Below are 19,311 nucleotides of genomic sequence, written 5' to 3'. Positions count from 1 at the left end.
AATTGTGAGTATGTTTGTTTGTGTGTAGCGGCGCGTGGCGGCCCAGGGAACAGTGGGTGGAGGCCAGGTGTGGGTTCTCTCTCTCTCTCTCTCTCTCTCTCTCTCTCTCTCTCCCTCTCTCTCCCAAGCCTCAGTCGCCTTCACAACAGACCCCGTGAGGACAGTGAGAGAAACCAGGTCACACCCAACGTGTTAGGTGACTACGGCTGAGTCAAGGAAGAAGGTGACTCTATACCCTGGAGCCACATAACCCATGGCTGTCTCGTTACTGGAAACATTGAGTGGAAACGCTGGAATTCACATGGAGCGGGGGAGCCATGGAGAGACAACATCTTAAGTGCGTGTTCAGGAGGATTTTCTACGTTAACATCACTAACTACATTATAGTCAGAGTGGCTAATGCATCAACAATACCAAAGCTTATCTTCACGTACTGTTGCGTATGGAAAAAGAAACCATATCATACACTAATTAGGGACAAATGACCATAGAATTCTCGACTTGGACTATTTGATTAGTAAGATCATATAAAGACCAAACAGGACGCTAGACTCAAAAGAGGAGACACAATCATGGAATCTTCATAGAGCTATGCAATTTCTTGGCGAACAACGACCGGGAAAAGAAATTCCAATGGTAAATTACATAACACTTAAGGGAGGTTCTGTGAAATCTTCAGCGAGGTTTGTACATGGATACCACTGGCGGGGAATAGAGGATGTAAGTAAGGAGAGAGAGATAATGGTATCATAAAAGATATCAAATCAAAAAGGATACAAGGATGTACTATGGAGACGATAAACACGGCACGACACAGGCAGCTTTTGAACGATAGAGCGAAGGACGATTATACATTACAGAAGAAACGAAACCCTTCAAAAAATACATTTAACCTACGCTAACACCTATGATATGACTAAATACCAAATGCTGCCAACATGTTCTACTATTTATCACTATAACCTAAATCTACAACTTAAAGGTTTTATAACTTATCACTGAAGCGAAACTTACGTCCTTTGATACAAACACATGAAAACGAGCAATCCACGGAGGTAGAGATGTCCAGCAGGGAGGCTATCTCACAACACTCCAGGCCAGGTGGTAACCACTCAAACCCGTCTACGTCAATCGTAATGCCCAGTCGGCTCCACGTACTCACAGCCACCGACTAGATGAAGGATACTAAGTCAACACCGTTTTCAAGCCTCCTTCTGCCCTCGAACAGCCAAGTTGTGGCATCCCCTTCCTTCTTTTGTCTTTCTTTCTTCAACATAACTTTTCAATCTTGAAGAGTCAGGTCCACAAACACCGGCGGAGCCATGATTATCCTTTCATTATCTTTTTACATTATTTCTTTCATCCGAGATCGTGGCGTACTTTGTTCACACCAAGTCGGTCACTGTATTAAAAAGAATTGCCTGAAGTCTGAGTGATTTACTGGCTGGAGCTGCTGGTGTGATCTGACCGCTTGTGTCTATACAAATGTTACCTCGTTTATTGTCTCTTCAGCCAATCACATCCTCACCCAAGCTCCACACGGCCCAGTTAACTCTCTACCCTCGTGGTCCTACGCATAGGGTACAACCTCGCCAGGCTCGAGAAACTGCTTCGTCAAGTCGTTTAACTGCCTCGTTTGCTTATGTCAGTGGTAGCTTGCTGCTTGCACGCCTCATTCTCAACACCAACAATCCATGTGGCCTCATGCATCGCGTTCCAATACGTTGGGCACTTAGAACATCTTCAAGTCTCACTACGAATCACAGTTACTCCCAAGACACTCTCCTACAGACACACAAACATGAGATAACAGTAACATAGTGATGGTTGAATGACCTCGTTACGTAACAATCCACCTGTTTATAGATCGTCGATGTAAGCTCGCGAACAGACGGGTTTCAACATATTGTATCTACTGTATTCAGCAGTTCTTGTCATTTTCCTGTCAATCACTCTCGAGTATACTTCACAGTTGTCCTTCCATTACAGATAGAGGTCTACTTTTCCTACATACAGCTTGCCAGTAAGATGTTCAATGTTACAGTTTTGTTCTTCATATAAAGAAATCATTCCCATCGGTTATAATAACCTCACGTTAAGTGACAAACTATATTCAAAATTTCATGAACATTTCTCTGTGAAACTTTCACACCAGGAAAAAAATGTCTTAAAAATGATTTGAGTTTCTATAAAGGCAGCTTTACTGAATAATGTAGAATAATATAGTTAATGGTGGGAGATAAGGATGCAGACATAATGGAAGATGTCTATACTGATTTTGCTGGTAATATCAACATAATGAGTCAAATCATATATGTCTAAACACCAGAGTTCAGTAGTGAGTCTGGAGCAGTAATGAGTTCGTGCCCTCGTTCACATTCCTCCTCTGTGACACGAAACACAGACCCCCGCCACTGATCTTAGGTAGGCGGTCCCCGGCCCTGGACCTGGCCCTGGCCCTGGCTCTGACCCTGCTTCTGACTCTGGCTCTGGCCAGCGCCCTGGCCCTCGCCCTGACTCTGGCCCTGCCTCTGCAACTGATTCTGAACTTGCTGGCCCTGCTTCTGGCCCTGGCTCTGGACCTGGCTTTGGCCCTGGCCCTGACCCTGGCTCTGGACCTGGCACTGACCCTGGCTCTGGCCCTGGCTCTGACCCTGCTTCTGACCCTGGCTCTGGCCATCGCCCTGCCCCTCACCCTGACTCTGGCCCTGCCTCTGCAACTGATTCTGAACCTGGCCCTGCTTCTGGTCCTGGCTCTGGACCTGGCTTTGGCCCTGGCCCTGACCCTGGCTCTGGACCTGACATTTGCCCTGGCCCTGGCTCTGTCTCTGGCGATAAACCTGACTATAGCCCTGGCTTTGGCCCCTGGCTCTGGACCTGGCACTGATTCTGGCTCTGGACCTGGCTCTGAACCTGGCTCTAGCTCTGGCCCTGGCTCTGACCCTGGCCATCGCCCTGGCCCTGACTCTGGCCCTGGCTCTGAACCTGGCCCTGGCTCTAGTCCTGGCCCTGGCTCTGGCCTTGGCCCTGGCCCTGGCTCTGGACCTGGCTCTGGACCTGGCCCTGGCTCTGGACCTGGCTCTGGATCTGGACTTGGCTCTGGATCTGGCCCTGGCTCTGGACTTGGCCCTGGCCCTGGCTCTGGACCTGGATCTGGACCTGGCTCTGGCTCTGACCCTGGCTCTGGCTCTGGACCTGGCCCTGGCTCTGGACCTGGCTCTGGCCCTGGCTCTGGCTCTGACCCTGGCTTTGGCTCTGGACCAGGCCCTGGCTCTGGACCTGGCCCTGGCTCTGGACCTGGCTCTGGCCCTGGCTCTGGCTCTGACCCTGGCTTTGGCTCTGGACCAGGCCCTGGCTCTGGACCTGGCTCTGGACCTGGCTCTGGACCAAGACAGCGGCACAGATAATGAGGCAGATACTGACACAGACAGTGATACAGATCATGATACAAACAGTGGTACAGATAGTGTTAAAGATCGTGATACAGATAATGATAAAGATCATGATACAGATACTGATACAGATAAATGAACAGGTGATACAGACAGTGATAAAGATGATGGTATTGCAGATAATGGTGAAGGATGGGGACGCAGACAGATAACAGATAACAGATAACAGTGCTGATAACGGTGGAAGATGATGATGTAGACTATGTCTCAAAAAGAAGCAGGGAAACGCTGTAGAGATCCACGCACAGGGTGATATAGATTAAACGCATAGAATGATGCACAGAATGACGATATCAGCGACGAAAATGACGTCATGAACGACCCAAGTGATGCACAGAATGATGTCGTGAGCAACCCAAGTGATGCACAGAATGGCGTCATGAGCAACCCAGGTGATGCACAGAATGACGTCATGAGTAATCCAGGTGATGCACAGAATGACGTCATGAGTAACCCAGGTGATGCATAGAATGACGTCATGAGTAGCCCAGGTGATGCACAGAATGACGTCATGAGTAACCCAGGTGATGCACAGAATGATGTCATGAGTAACCCAGGTGATGCACAGAATGATGTCATGAGTAACCTAGGTGATGCACAGAATGACGTCATGAGTAACCCAGGTGATGCACAGAATGATGTCATGAGTAGCCCAGGTGATGCACAGAATGACGTCATGAGTAACCCAGGTGATGCACAGAATGACGTCATGGGTAACCCAAGTGATGCACAGAATGACGTCATGAGCAACCAAAGTGATGCACAGAATGACGTCATGAGTAACCCAAGTGATGAACAGAATGACGTCGTGAGCAACCCAGGTGATGCACAGAATGACGTCATGAGTAACCCAGGTGATGCACAGAATGACGTCATGGGTAACCCAGGTGATGCACAGAATGACGTCATGGGTAACCCAGGTGATGCACAGAATGATGTCGTTATCATCGACTCAGGTGATGAAGTGAATCAGGGTGACACAGACTGACTCACGGTGATTCAGAGAGAGTTAGTGTTTACAATGACTCAAAGTGACTCAAGTCATTCAATGTGTGACTCAGAGTGTGACTTAGCGTGACTCAGATATCAAATATGTCCTTTAAGGTTACACAGACGTAAATCATGTAAACGGTAGACAATATAAGACCAGTGAACACATAATAGAAGTGATGGTGGACGTCTTTTATGATTTTCAGCTTTTAGAAATCTTCATTTAGTCTATATACACAAAGCTGAATTTCAATGACACCATGAGTGATGGGGTACATGGTTAAGGAGGTAGATGGAGGCCAGTACAAGAGCATCCAGTGGGTATAATACAAGGAGATATACTAGGTGGGTGACAGGTGGGCCCCAGTTAGGACCAGAGGGCCCACTCCCCGTCAGTGGTGTGTGTGTGTGTGTGTGTGTGTGTGTGTGTGTGTGTGTGTAGTGGAGGGGGTCTACAGTACATCAAACACATGATACATGTTCACAGTAGACCAAGTGATGCTGACGACAACACAGGCAACAGATAAAAGATAACAGGCAACAAATTTCTCTTATCAATGGCATTTGTACATTACGAATAAAGTTGGTACAGAACATATACACTAAGTATCAGGGCTTGTATGGCTAGGAATACAGACACTGAGACCGCATTACATAACACATGTAGTTACAAAATACAAAATAGACGAAATGTTAATACAAAAGCTTATCTTATCCTTGCAAGACCTAATTCTGTTATGACCTTAAACCACCTACAAGCACATCCGAGTGACTTGAAACTCATACAGGCAGTGAATCACTGTTAGTCCACGTAACTATGAGTGACAGGGTGACTCACAGAGACTCGAATCATGATTCAGTGGGTGATGTAGAGTGAGTCAGAGAATGTTGCAGTGCAATGTAAAGGGTGGTCCAGGGAGATTCAAAGAGTTTTGCAATGATTCAAAGCGAACGAGAAAGTGATTCACAGTGTACTGGAGTGATTCAGAGGGCGTTACAAAGAGATTCAAAGGGTGTTACAGAGAGATTCACAGTGTACTGGAGTGATTAAAATAGTGTTACAGTTTCAGAGTGTGTTACAAAGAGATTCACCGAGTTAAAAAGGGTCTGAGAGAATGTTACAGAGAGTTTCAGAGGGTGTTACAGCGAGATTCAGAGGGTGTGACAGGGGGATCCAAGAGGGTGTTACAGAGAGTTTCAGAGAATATTACACTGATTCAAAAGGTGTTACAGGCGATTCAACAGATACCAGAGCGAGAGTGCGACAGAGAGACGGCGTGCTGGTAACACGGTGAGTAACAAACCATCACTGTGTGTTGTATTACAGCAGCAGCGTCTGAGAAGAGACGTGTTGCTAACCCACCCTCTCTCCCGCTGCTCCACCTCCTCCCTCACGTTGGTGTGTGGCCAGGTTGCTCCTGCCTGGCCTTGCCCACCCCAACGACCACACTACCACAGTGGCACTCCCTCCTCAACACACACAGCATAGACTACAGGTCTCCTTCTGCCACCAGTCTACACATGGCCTATCTTAACCTCTCCCTGATATAGAAAATATATTCATCGCTGAACACATGCCTCTGGTTGCCTAAATGTAAGTCCAGTTTATACGCATGTGGGACAGGTGCCTTAAATTTCCCTCCAACCCCTATAGAAAAACATATCCCCACATGATATATGACCTAAATTTAAGTCTATCCCATACACAAGTCATACAGATGCCTCAAATTCCCTTCTCCCCTTATAGAAACATATCCACACGAGATACGACTTAAAATCAAAGCCACCCATCCCCCAACCCTTAAAACTAAAGATCTAAAATTTAAGTTACCCTCGCCTTCCCTCTCTCCCGCAACCCCCTTAACCATGTGTGCCGCAGGTGACCTAAATCGTAGTGGTCCTCCCACCCCTCTCTACCCTACCCCCCCAACACACACACCCCTTAAAACACGATATGCAAATGATGTTGACAGTATTACGAACATATTTAAGCCGCCCCAGTTACCTCCTCCGCCCCCCCGGCAGCGCTAGTTTACCCCCGTCTCTTCTACTCGCTCACCCGTGCGCCACGCTGACTTATGACAGTCAAAACGGCAAAGCGGGAGGATGGAGGAAGGGAAAAAACTAAAGTGTTATCAAACACTCATATCATATGAATCATAAAGAAAACGGGAGATAGAAAGTGGGCGCGGGCCACAAAAAACGGGAAGCGCTTTGCCTCCTGCATCTTTAATAAGAAGTCAATAGAGCAGATAATCTATTCAAGCCTTTGATATGACGAATTATGGTGGACAGGCTGGGGGGAGAGGAGGGAGGATCTGCCCATGGTGTCATGGCAGACAGACATCTGTTCCTGACCCTCACTGTAATTACGTATTCATGCAGATGATAGCCACACAATGATAGTAAACACTGAGGGTTTGATGGCCCGCCCAGCTTACTGTACATCACGAGTACACGGTCGTGTGTATATGGTATGTGTACATGGTATGTGTATATGATGATATGTACATGGTAGTGTCTAGCGTATTTTGGCTGGGGATGTACATGGGGTGTATACAGGGTGGATGTACATGGTGGGTATACAGGGTGGTATGTACATGGTATGTGTGTATGATGATATGTACATGGTAGTGTCTATCCCTAGGTGTGCATGGTGATATGTACATGGTAATGTCTACGCGTATTGTGTACATGGTGATACGTACATGGTAGTGTCTACGCGTATTGTGTGCATGGTGATATGTACATGGTGGTGTATACAGGGTGGTATGTACATGGTAGTGTCTACGCGTATTGTGTGCATGGTGATATGTACATGGTGGTGTATACAGGGTGGTATGTACATGGTAGTGTCTACGCGTATTGTGTGCATGGTGATATGTACATGGTAGTGTCTACGCGTATTGTGTGCATGGTGATATGTACATGGTGGTGTATACAGGGTGGTATGTACATGGTGGGGTATACAGGGTGGTATGTACATGGTATGTGTGTATGATGATATGTACATGGTGGTGTATACAGGGTGGTATGTACATGGTAGTGTCTACGCGTATTGTGTGCATGGTGATATGTACATGGTAGTGTCTACGCGTATTGTGTGCATGGTGATATGTACATGGTAGTGTCTACGCGTATTGTGTGCATGGTGATATGTACATGGTAGTGTCTACGCGTATTGTGTGCATGGTGATATGTACATGGTAGTGTCTACGCGTATTGTGTGCATGGTGATATGTACATGGTAGTGTCTACGCGTATTGTGTGCATGGTGATATGTACATGGTGGTGTATACAGGGTGGTATGTACATGGTATGTGTGTATGATGATATGTACATGGTGGTGTATACAGGGTGGTATGTACATGGTGGTGTATACAGGGTGGTATGTACATGGTGGTGTATACAGGGTGGTATGTACATGGTAGTGTCTACGCGTATTGTGTGCATGGTGATATGTACATGGTAGTGTCTACGCGTATTGTGTGCATGGTGATATGTACATGGTGGTGTATACAGGGTGGTATGTACATGGTAGTGTCTACGCGTATTGTGTACATGGTGATACGTACATGGTAGTGTCTACGCGTATTGTGTGCATGGTGATATGTACATGGTAGTGTCTACGCGTATTGTGTGCATGGTGATATGTACATGGTGGTGTATACAGGGTGGTATGTACATGGTGGTGTATACAGGGTGGTATGTACATGGTATGTGTGTATGATGATATGTACATGGTGGTGTATACAGGGTGGTATGTACATGGTATGTGTGTATGATGATATGTACATGGTAGTGTCTACGCGTATTGTGTGCATGGTGATATGTACATGGTAGTGTCTACGCGTATTGTGTGCATGGTGATATGTACATGGTAGTGTCTACGCGTATTGTGTGCATGGTGATATGTACATGGTAGTGTCTACGCGTATTGTGTGCATGGTGATATGTACATGGTGGTGTATACAGGGTGGTATGTACATGGTATGTGTGTATGATGATATGTACATGGTAGTGTCTACGCGTATTGTGTGCATGGTGATATGTACATGGTGGTGTATACAGGGTGGTATGTACATGGTAGTGTCTACGCGTATTGTGTGCATGGTGATATGTACATGGTAGTGTCTACGCGTATTGTGTGCATGGTGATATGTACATGGTAGTGTCTACGCGTATTGTGTGCATGGTGATATGTACATGGTGGTGTATACAGGGTGGTATGTACATGGTATGTGTATATGATGATATGTACATGGTAGTGTCTACGCGTATTGTGTGCATGGTGATATGTACATGGTGGTGTATACAGGGTGGTATGTACATGGTATGTGTATATGATGATATGTACATGGTATATGTATGTGATGATATGTACATGGTAGTGTCTACGCGTATTGTGTGCATGGTGATATGTACATGGTAGTGTCTACGCGTATTGTGTGCATGGTGATATGTACATGGTGGTGTATACAGGGTGGTATGTACATGGTGGTGTATACAGGGTGGTATGTACATGGTATGTGTATATGATGATATGTACATGGTGGTGTATACAGGGTGGTATGTACATGGTAGTGTCTACGCGTATTGTGTGCATGGTGATATGTACATGGTGGTGTATACAGGGTGGTATGTACATGGTATGTGTGTATGATGATATGTACATGGTAGTGTCTACGCGTATTGTGTGCATGGTGATATGTACATGGTGGTGTATACAGGGTGGTATGTACATGGTATGTGTGTATGATGATATGTACATGGTGGTGTATACAGGGTGGTATGTACATGGTATGTGTGTATGATGATATGTACATGGTGGTGTATACAGGGTGGTATGTACATGGTGGTGTATACAGGGTGGTATGTACATGGTGGTGTATACAGGGTGGTATGTACATGGTATGTGTGTATGATGATATGTACATGGTGGTGTATACAGGGTGGTATGTACATGGTGGTGTATACAGGGTGGTATGTACATGGTGGTGTATACAGGGTGGTATGTACATGGTATGTGTGTATGATGATATGTACATGGTGGTGTATACAGGGTGGTATGTACATGGTATGTGTGTATGATGATATGTACATGGTGGTGTATACAGGGTGGTATGTACATGGTGGTGTATACAGGGTGGTATGTACATGGTGGTGTATACAGGGTGGTATGTACATGGTATGTGTGTATGATGATATGTACATGGTAGTGTCTACGCGTATTGTGTGCATGGTGATATGTACATGTGTATGGGGGTGGTTGGGCCATTTCTTTCGTCTGTTTCCTTGCGCTACCTCGCAAACGCGGGAGACAGCGGCAAAGCAAAAAAAAAAGAAAAAAAAAAAAAAAAAATATATATATATATATATATATATATATATATATATTTTTTTTTTTTTTTTTCGCTGTCTCCCGCGTTTGCGAGGTAGCGCAAGGAAACAGACGAAAGAAATGGCCCAACCCACCCCCATACACATGGCTTGATTCAATCCACTGACAGCACGTCAACCCCGGTATACCACATCGCTCCAATTCACTCTATTCTTTGCCCTCCTTTCACCCTCCTGCATGTTCAGGCCCCGATCACACAAAATCTTTTTCACTCCATCTTTCCACCTCCAATTTGGTCTCCCTCTTCTCCTCGTTCCCTCCACCTCCGACACATATATCCTCTTGGTCAATCTTTCCTCACTCATTCTCTCCATGTGACCAAATCATTTCAAAACACCCTCTTCTGCTCTCTCAACCACGCTCTTTTTATTTCCACACATTTCTCTTACCCTTACGTTACTTACTCGATCAAACCACCTCACACCACACATTGTCCTCAAACATCTCATTTCCAGCACATCCATCCTGCTGCGCACAACTCTATCCATAGTCCACGCCTCGCAACCATACAACATTGTTGGAACCACTATTCCTTCAAACATACCCATTTTTGCTTTCCGAGATAATGTTCTCGACTTCCACACATTCTTCAAGGCTCCCAGAATTTTCGCCCCCTCCCCCACCCTATGATCCACTTCCGCTTCCATGGTTCCATCCGCTGCCAGATCCACTCCCAGATATCTAAAATACTTCACTTCCTCCAGTTTTTCTCCATTCAAACTCACCTCCCAATTGACTTGACCCTCAACCCTACTGTACCTAATAACCTTGCTCTTATTCACATTTACTCTTAACTTTCTTCTTTCACACACTTTACCAAACTCAGTCACCAGCTTCTGCAGTTTCTCACATGAATCAGCCACCAGCGCTGTATCATCAGCGAACAACAACTGACTCACTTCCCAAGCTCTTTCATCCCCAACAGACTTCATACTTGCCCCTCTTTCCAAAACTCTTGCATTCACCTCCCTAACAACTCCATCCATAAACAAATTAAACAACCATGGAGACATCACACACCCCTGCCGCAAACCTACATTCACTGAGAACCAATCACTTTCCTCTCTTCCTACACGTACACATGCCTTACATCCTCGATAAAAACTTTTCACTGCTTTTAACAACTTGCCTCCCACACCATATATTCTTAATACCTTCCACAGAGCATCTCTATCAACTCTATCATATGCCTTCTCCAGATCCATAAATGCTACATACAAATCCATTTGCTTTTCTAAGTATTTCTCACATACATTCTTCAAAGCAAACACCTGATCCACACATCCTCTACCACTTCTGAAACCACACTGCTCTTCACCAATCTGATGCTCTGTACATGCCTTCACCCTCTCAATCAATACCCTCCCATATAATTTACCAGGAATACTCAACAAACTTATACCTCTGTAATTTGAGCACTCACTCTTATCCCCTTTGCCTTTGTACAATGGCACTATGCACGCATTCCGCCAATCCTCAGGCACCTCACCATGAGTCATACATACATTAAATAACCTTACCAACCAGTCAACAATACAGTCATCCCCTTTTTTAATAAATTCCACTGCAATACCATCCAAACCTGCTGCCTTGCCGGCTTTCATCTTCCGCAAAGCTTTTACTACCTCTTCTCTGTTTACCAACTCATTTTCCCTAACCCTCGCACTTTGCACACCACCTCGACCAAAACACCCTATATCTGCCACTCTATCATCAAACACATTCAACAAACCTTCAAAATACTCACTCCATCTCCTCACATCACCACTACTTGTTAAATAAAGTGCGTAAGACAAGGGAGCAAATGGGAACTTCAGTGAAGGGCGCAAATGGGGAGGTGATATATATATATATATATATATATATATATATATATATATATATATATATATATATGTGTGTGTGTGTGTGTGTGTGTATGTGTGTGTGTGTGTGTGTGTGTGTGTGTGTGCCCTTAAGTCAAGCAGCGTTCATAAAACAGCAGGAAATGAATATAACTGGGTAGAAAAACGAAGAACACAGAAACTGAAAAAAAAAAAAAACATATTGAGGACATGGCAGAAGATATTCCAAAACATTTCCATATGCATTTTTTTTTCTTTCATACATGCATGTCATTTCCCGCGTGAGCGAGGTAGCGTCAAGAACAGATAACAGATCCTCGGGGGGGGGGGGGGGGGGATTCCTCACATGGCTCCTTGTTCTGTTCCTTCCTTTGAAAACTAATACAGGAGGGGAGGATTTCCAGCCACCCGCTACACGCCCCTCTTAACTCACCTTTTACGACACCCGGGAGTAAATCGTCTCAGCTAAAAAGCAGGTAAGCAGGCTAAAGGATTCAGCAGGCAGAGTTGCTGAGGATGAAGTAATGAGGTGTGATCAAATAACAAGATCAAAAGTGTTTTCACAGTGGACGATGCTATAACCGTGTGGTTCACAATTCTGTACATGATTGTCGACACACTGATGCCTCATACTGTTACTCATACTCGTCTCCGTATTCTTTCTCATGTTCTTCACGCTATTGCTCATAAAGTTCTTCTTACTGTTATTCATAATGTTCTTCATATCATGAGATATATTATCTTCTATGCATATGTTCATAAAATGTCATAACATCTTTTGTACAAATACTCATATAATGTTCTTCACACCGTTGCACACAATGTTCTTTACACCGTTGTTCAGAATGTTCTTTATACTGTTGTTCACACTGTTCTTTACAGTTGTGCATAATGTTCTTTACACTGATGGCCATAATGTTCTTCATACTATCTGTCTCCATAATGTTCATATTCCTGGTGATAACAATGTTCACTCTACATAATGGTCTTCATGATAAATACTATTGTTCATCACGTTCTTCATTCTGTTTTTCATGATCTTTTTCATGGTGTTATTCATACGTTCCTCACACTTGCTTCTGTTCTTCATGTTTTTCATTATGTTCTCTTGGTTATGTTACTGCTTCTACTGCTCTTCTCAGTGTTCATATTTTGTTCACAATGTTCATGATGTTGTTCATTACACTCCTCATAATTTTCTTCATACAGGTGTTCATAATGTTCCTCATACTGGTGTTCATGTTATCGTTCATTATGTTCTTCATCCTGTTCTCCATAATGTTAGTCATGCTGGTGTTTATATTTTTGGTCATACTGTTGTTAATGACGTACTTCAAACTTAAGTTCACCAAGTTCTTCACACTGCGTTCATAATGTTCTTCGTACTGTTGTTCATCATGTTCTTCATACTGTTGTTCATAATGTTCTTCGCACTGTTGTTCATCATGTTCATACTGTTGATCATAATGTTCTTCGTAGTTGTTCATCATGTTCTTCATACTGTTGATCATAATGTTCTTCGTACTGTTGTTCATCATGTTGTTCATACTGTTCTTCGTGCTGTTGTTCATCATGTTCTTCATACTGTTGTTCATAATGTTCTTCGTGCTATTGTTCATAATGTTCTTCGAACTGTTGATCATGTTCTTCGTCATGTCGATCATGTTCTTCATATTGTTGATCATAATGTTCTTCGTACTGTTGTTCATCATGTTCTTCATATTGTTGATCATAGTTATTCGTACTGTTGTTCATCATGTTCTTCATACTGTTGATCATAATGTTATTCGTTCTGTTGTTCATCATGTTCTTACTGTTGACCATTATGTTCTTCGTACTGCTGTTCATGTTCCTCATACTGTTGTTCATAATGTTATTCGTACTGTTGTTTATCATGTTCATACTGTTGACAATTATGTTCTTTGTACTGCTGTTCATAGTTCTTTCATACTGTTGTTCATAATGTTCCTATTTCTGTTCATGTTCTTCATACTGTTGTTCATAATGTTCTTCGTACTGTTGTTCACATGTTCTTCATACTGTTGTTCATAATGTTATTCGTACTGTTGTTCATCATGTTCATACTGTTGACCATTATGTTCTTCGTACTGCTGTTCATGTTCTTCATACTGTTGTTCATAATGTTCTTATTTCTGTTCATGTTCTTCATACTGTTGTTCATAATGTTCTTCGTACTGTTGTTCATCATGTTCTTCATACTGTTGTTCATAATGTTATTCGTACTGTTGTTCATCATGTTCTTCATACTGTTGATCATAATGTTCTTCGTACTGTTGTTCATATGTTCTTCATACTGTCGTTCATAATGTTCTTATTTCTGTTCATGTTCTTCATACTGTTGTTCATGTTCTTCATACTGTTGTTCATAATGTTGTTCATAATGTTCTTCGTACTGTTGATCATAATGTTCTTCGTACTGTTGTTCATGTTCATACTGTTGTACATAATGATCTTCGTACTGTTGTTAATCATGTTCATACTGTTGATGATAATGTTCTTCGTTCTGTTGTTCATCATGTTCTTCATACTGTTGTTCATAATGTTCATACTGCTGTTCATGTTCTTCATACTGTTGATCATGTTCTTCGTACTGTTGTTCATCATGTTCTTCATACTGTCGTTCATAATGTTCTTCGTACTGTTGTTCATCATGTTCATACTGTTGATCATAATGTTCTTCGTACTGTTGTTCATCATGTTCTTCATATTGTTGTTCTTCATACTGTTGTTCATCATGTTCTTCATACTGTTGATCATGTTCTTCGTACTGTTGTTCATCATGTTGATCATAATGTTCTTCGTACTGTTGTTCATCATGTTGATCACAATGTTCTTCGTACTGTTGTTCATGTTCTTCATACTGTTGTTCATACAGCATATGATGTGGCTTCCAGTCGTGTGTGTTCCCTCCCAACATCTCGTACCTTGTTGCTCTCCCTCTCTCTCTCTCTCTCTCTCTCTCTCTCTCTCTCTCTCTCTCTCATTCATCTCCTTCTCTCTCATTCATCTCCCCATCTCTCACTCTCTTCTCACCCTCACGCAGCTTCTCATTTCCCCCATCTCTCCCTCTCCCTTCATCTCCAGTTGCCCATCTCCCCATCCCTCTTATACTACCCTCCCCACCCCCTTTCCTCCCATCCTTCCCATCTTCCCTCTCTCATATTCCTTCCCATCTTTCCTCCCTCCCATCTTGCCTCCTCCCTCACCCTCACCCCACCCGCTGTGGCACTAAAAAGTTATCCCTTTTGTCAATATTAGCGCGTGACAAATTGGTGACGTCACGTGTTGTGAGACAACCCTTGCCCTCCTCCACTCCCCTCCCCACCACAACCTCTCACTCCTCCCCTCCTCTTCCCTCCCCCCCTCCCTCCCGGCACACACACACACACATACACACACACACACACACACACACACACACACACACACACACACATCTTCAACACCTGTTGGTATTCAAGATTTTTCGAATGGTAGTTATAACTTGACTTTTCGAGGCTTAATGACCCTGGGATCGAGTGAGGTCAGCTGCGTGATGACCAGAATGACCATGATTGATGTAGAGGTCATGAGGTCAACTGCAGGGTGACCAGAGTGGCCATGATTGGTGTACAGGTCATGGTGGGTCAGGGGAGGAAAGTTCACGGGTCAAGTTAGCAGATCCTCAGGGAGGAGGAGGTCCTCTTTTGCAGACAGACAGACAGACAGACAGACAGACAGACAGACAGACAGACAGACAGACAGACAGACAGACAGACAGACAGACAGACAGACAGACAGACAGACAGACAGACAGACAGACAGACAGACAGACAGACAGACAGACAGACAGACAGACAGACAGACAGACAGACAGACAGACAGACAGACAGACAGACAGACAGACAGACAGACAGACAGACAGACAGACAGACAGACAGACAGACAGACAGACAGACAGACAGACAGACAGACAGACAGACAGACAGACAGACAGACAGACAGACAGACAGACAGACAGACAGACAGACAGACAGACAGACAGACAGACAGACAGACAGACAGACAGACAGACAGACAGACAGACAGACAGACAGACAGACAGACAGACAGACAGACAGACAGACAGACAGACAGACAGACAGACAGACAGACAGACAGACAGACAGACAGACAGACAGACAGACAGACAGACAGACAGACAGACAGACAGACAGACAGACAGACAGACAGACAGACAGACAGACAGACAGACAGACAGACAGACAGACAGACAGACAGACAGACAGACAGACAGACAGACAGACAGACAGACAGACAGACAGACAGACAGACAGACAGACAGACAGACAGACAGACAGACAGACAGACAGACAGACAGACAGACAGACAGACAGACAGACAGACAGACAGACAGACAGACAGACAGACAGACAGACAGACAGACAGACAGACAGACAGACAGACAGACAGACAGACAGACAGACAGACAGACAGACAGACAGACAGACAGACAGACAGACAGACAGACAGACAGACAGACAGACAGACAGACAGACAGACAGACAGACAGACAGACAGACAGACAGACAGACAGACAGACAGACAGACAGACAGACAGACAGACAGACAGACAGACAGACAGACAGACAGACAGACAGACAGACAGACAGACAGACAGACAGACAGACAGACAGACAGACAGACAGACAGACAGACAGACAGACAGACAGACAGACAGACAGACAGACAGACAGACAGACAGACAGACAGACAGACAGACAGACAGACAGACAGACAGACAGACAGACAGACAGACAGACAGACAGACAGACAGACAGACAGACAGACAGACAGACAGACAGACAGACAGACAGACAGACAGACAGACAGACAGACAGACAGACAGACAGACAGACAGACAGACAGACAGACAGACAGACAGACAGACAGACAGACAGACAGACAGACAGACAGACAGACAGACAGACAGACAGACAGACAGACAGACAGACAGACAGACAGACAGACAGACAGACAGACAGACAGACAGACAGACAGACAGACAGACAGACAGACAGACAGACAGACAGACAGACAGACAGACAGACAGACAGACAGACAGACAGACAGACAGACAGACAGACAGACAGACAGACAGACAGACAGACAGACAGACAGACAGACAGACAGACAGACAGACAGACAGACAGACAGACAGACAGACAGACAGACAGACAGACAGACAGACAGACAGACAGACAGACAGACAGACAGACAGACAGACAGACAGACAGACAGACAGACAGACAGACAGACAGACAGACAGACAGACAGACAGACAGACAGACAGACAGACAGACAGACAGACAGACAGACAGACAGACAGACAGACAGACAGACAGACAGACAGACAGACAGACAGACAGACAGACAGACAGACAGACAGACAGACAGACAGACAGACAGACAGACAGACAGACAGACAGACAGACAGACAGACAGACAGACAGACAGACAGACAGACAGACAGACAGACAGACAGACAGACAGACAGACAGACAGACAGACAGACAGACAGACAGACAGACAGACAGACAGACAGACAGACAGACAGACAGACAGACAGACAGACAGACAGACAGACAGACAGACAGACAGACAGACAGACAGACAGACAGACAGACAGACAGACAGACAGACAGACAGACAGACAGACAGACAGACAGACAGACAGACAGACAGACAGACAGACAGACAGACAGACAGACAGACAGACAGACAGACAGACAGACAGACAGACAGACAGACAGACAGACAGACAGACAGACAGACAGACAGACAGACAGACAGACAGACAGACAGACAGACAGACAGACAGACAGACAGACAGACAGACAGACAGACAGACAGACAGACAGACAGACAGACAGACAGACAGACAGACAGACAGACAGACAGACAGACAGACAGACAGACAGACAGACAGACAGACAGACAGACAGACAGACAGACAGACAGACAGACAGACAGACAGACAGACAGACAGACAGACAGACAGACAGACAGACAGACAGACAGACAGACAGACAGACAGACAGACAGACAGACAGACAGACAGACAGACAGACAGACAGACAGACAGACAGACAGACAGACAGACAGACAGACAGACAGACAGACAGACAGACAGACAGACAGACAGACAGACAGACAGACAGACAGACAGACAGACAGACAGACAGACAGACAGACAGACAGACAGACAGACAGACAGACAGACAGACAGACAGACAGACAGACAGACAGACAGACAGACAGACAGACAGACAGACAGACAGACAGACAGACAGACAGACAGACAGACAGACAGACAGACAGACAGACAGACAGACAGACAGACAGACAGACAGACAGTTGTTTTTTCGGTTCTGGGGAGTAAATCTTAGAGGCTCGCACTATACCCTTACTATCCTACTATCCTGGCTGTCCTCCTTCAAGTACGGTGACCAAATCTGTACACAATATTCAAGGTGGAGACGCACCAGTCAACGGTAAAGACAGAAGCAGGATGAATATAGTCTACGAGCCTTTTCTCACTGCTTCAGGTTTGTGAAATAAAGGCACCAGTGAAGTAACTGCATCCAAGTCCTTTTTTCTCAATGACCTTACGTAAGTTGGGAGAGTTCATACTACTGTGTGTGTGTGTGTGTGTGTGTGTGTGTGTGTGTGTGTCTTCGTTCTTATGGCCGATGCGTTACACTGTATATTCATTTCCATTCCTTTGCCACCTGTTGACCCTATCTGTTAGTATGTTTACGTCAGCTTGAAGCTGTAGAAATTCAGTATCTGTTGTAGCACCTACTTCCCATTGTCATATACCTACTAACGGAGACAGAGCTTGTGTCTCTCTGTTAATAACGGAGAATACCACTGTGTCGAACAGAAAGAACATGTATCCCTGTTCAGAGCGGAGGGAGCACTGTTGCCAACGGGGAGCAACACACCATGACCCAAACAGCATACCCCTACTGTTGTCAACGGTACAAGGTGTGTTGACTGTTAGCAACGGACGCCATTACCTACCACAATCTGTCAACAACGGAAGCTATCCCCGATGCACCACATCCTGTTAGCAAGGGAGGAGGAGGAGGGACCCGTATATAAAGAGTAGCTAGGAGCCAGCCCTTTAAAACGGTCGGTGTAACAGGCGCGTACTATGGGACAAAAGGATTCCCTCACCGTATAATTGGATCATTTCCCGCCATTGTGTGTAATGATAAAGTGATGGCGGGGAGGGCCGGGCACAGTTTTGGCGGGAGATTTGAAATGATCCCGCGAGGTAAAAAGAGAATATATGAAAAAGAAAAAAAAAGGACTTATGAAAATCAATAAAGTGCGGACGGTGGAAGGCGGGTGTTGGGAGGAGGGGAAGGAGGGGGGTCGGGTTGGCAAGGGGGTGAGGGGTGAGGGGGGACAATAATGCTATCGGATGCTTCTGTCGGTGTTCCATTAGACGAACGGTGGCCTGGGGGAGGAGGCCAGCAGCTTGGGCGAATGTTGCATCACATGACGACGCCTCCTGTCTGCTGCCTTTCATGTTAACGTGTAAAGTGGCAGGAGT

General features: G+C 45.0%; 1 protein-coding gene across 7 annotated transcripts in view; it reads right to left on the bottom strand.

Moving 5' to 3' along the window:
* The window catches only part of LOC139755506 (trichoplein keratin filament-binding protein-like), a 650,577-nt gene that overhangs the window by 589,465 nt on the left and 41,801 nt on the right, over positions 1 to 19,311 (bottom strand). For 2 of the 7 annotated variants that reach the window (XM_071673868.1, XM_071673865.1), the window contains exon 1: positions 1,015 to 1,436. The exons of the other annotated variants lie outside the window; for them this stretch is intronic. The gene's annotated coding sequence lies outside the window, so the exon portion shown is untranslated. Of the gene's footprint in view, positions 1 to 1,014; positions 1,437 to 19,311 lie in introns of those variants that run through there. 7 annotated transcript variants of the gene reach the window in all.

Source organism: Panulirus ornatus, chromosome 19, assembly GCF_036320965.1.
Source record: "Panulirus ornatus isolate Po-2019 chromosome 19, ASM3632096v1, whole genome shotgun sequence".
Classification (NCBI taxonomy): Eukaryota; Metazoa; Arthropoda; class Malacostraca; order Decapoda; family Palinuridae; genus Panulirus; species Panulirus ornatus.
Note: the sequence above shows the minus strand (reverse complement) of the source record. Positions and strands in the feature narration are given on the sequence as shown.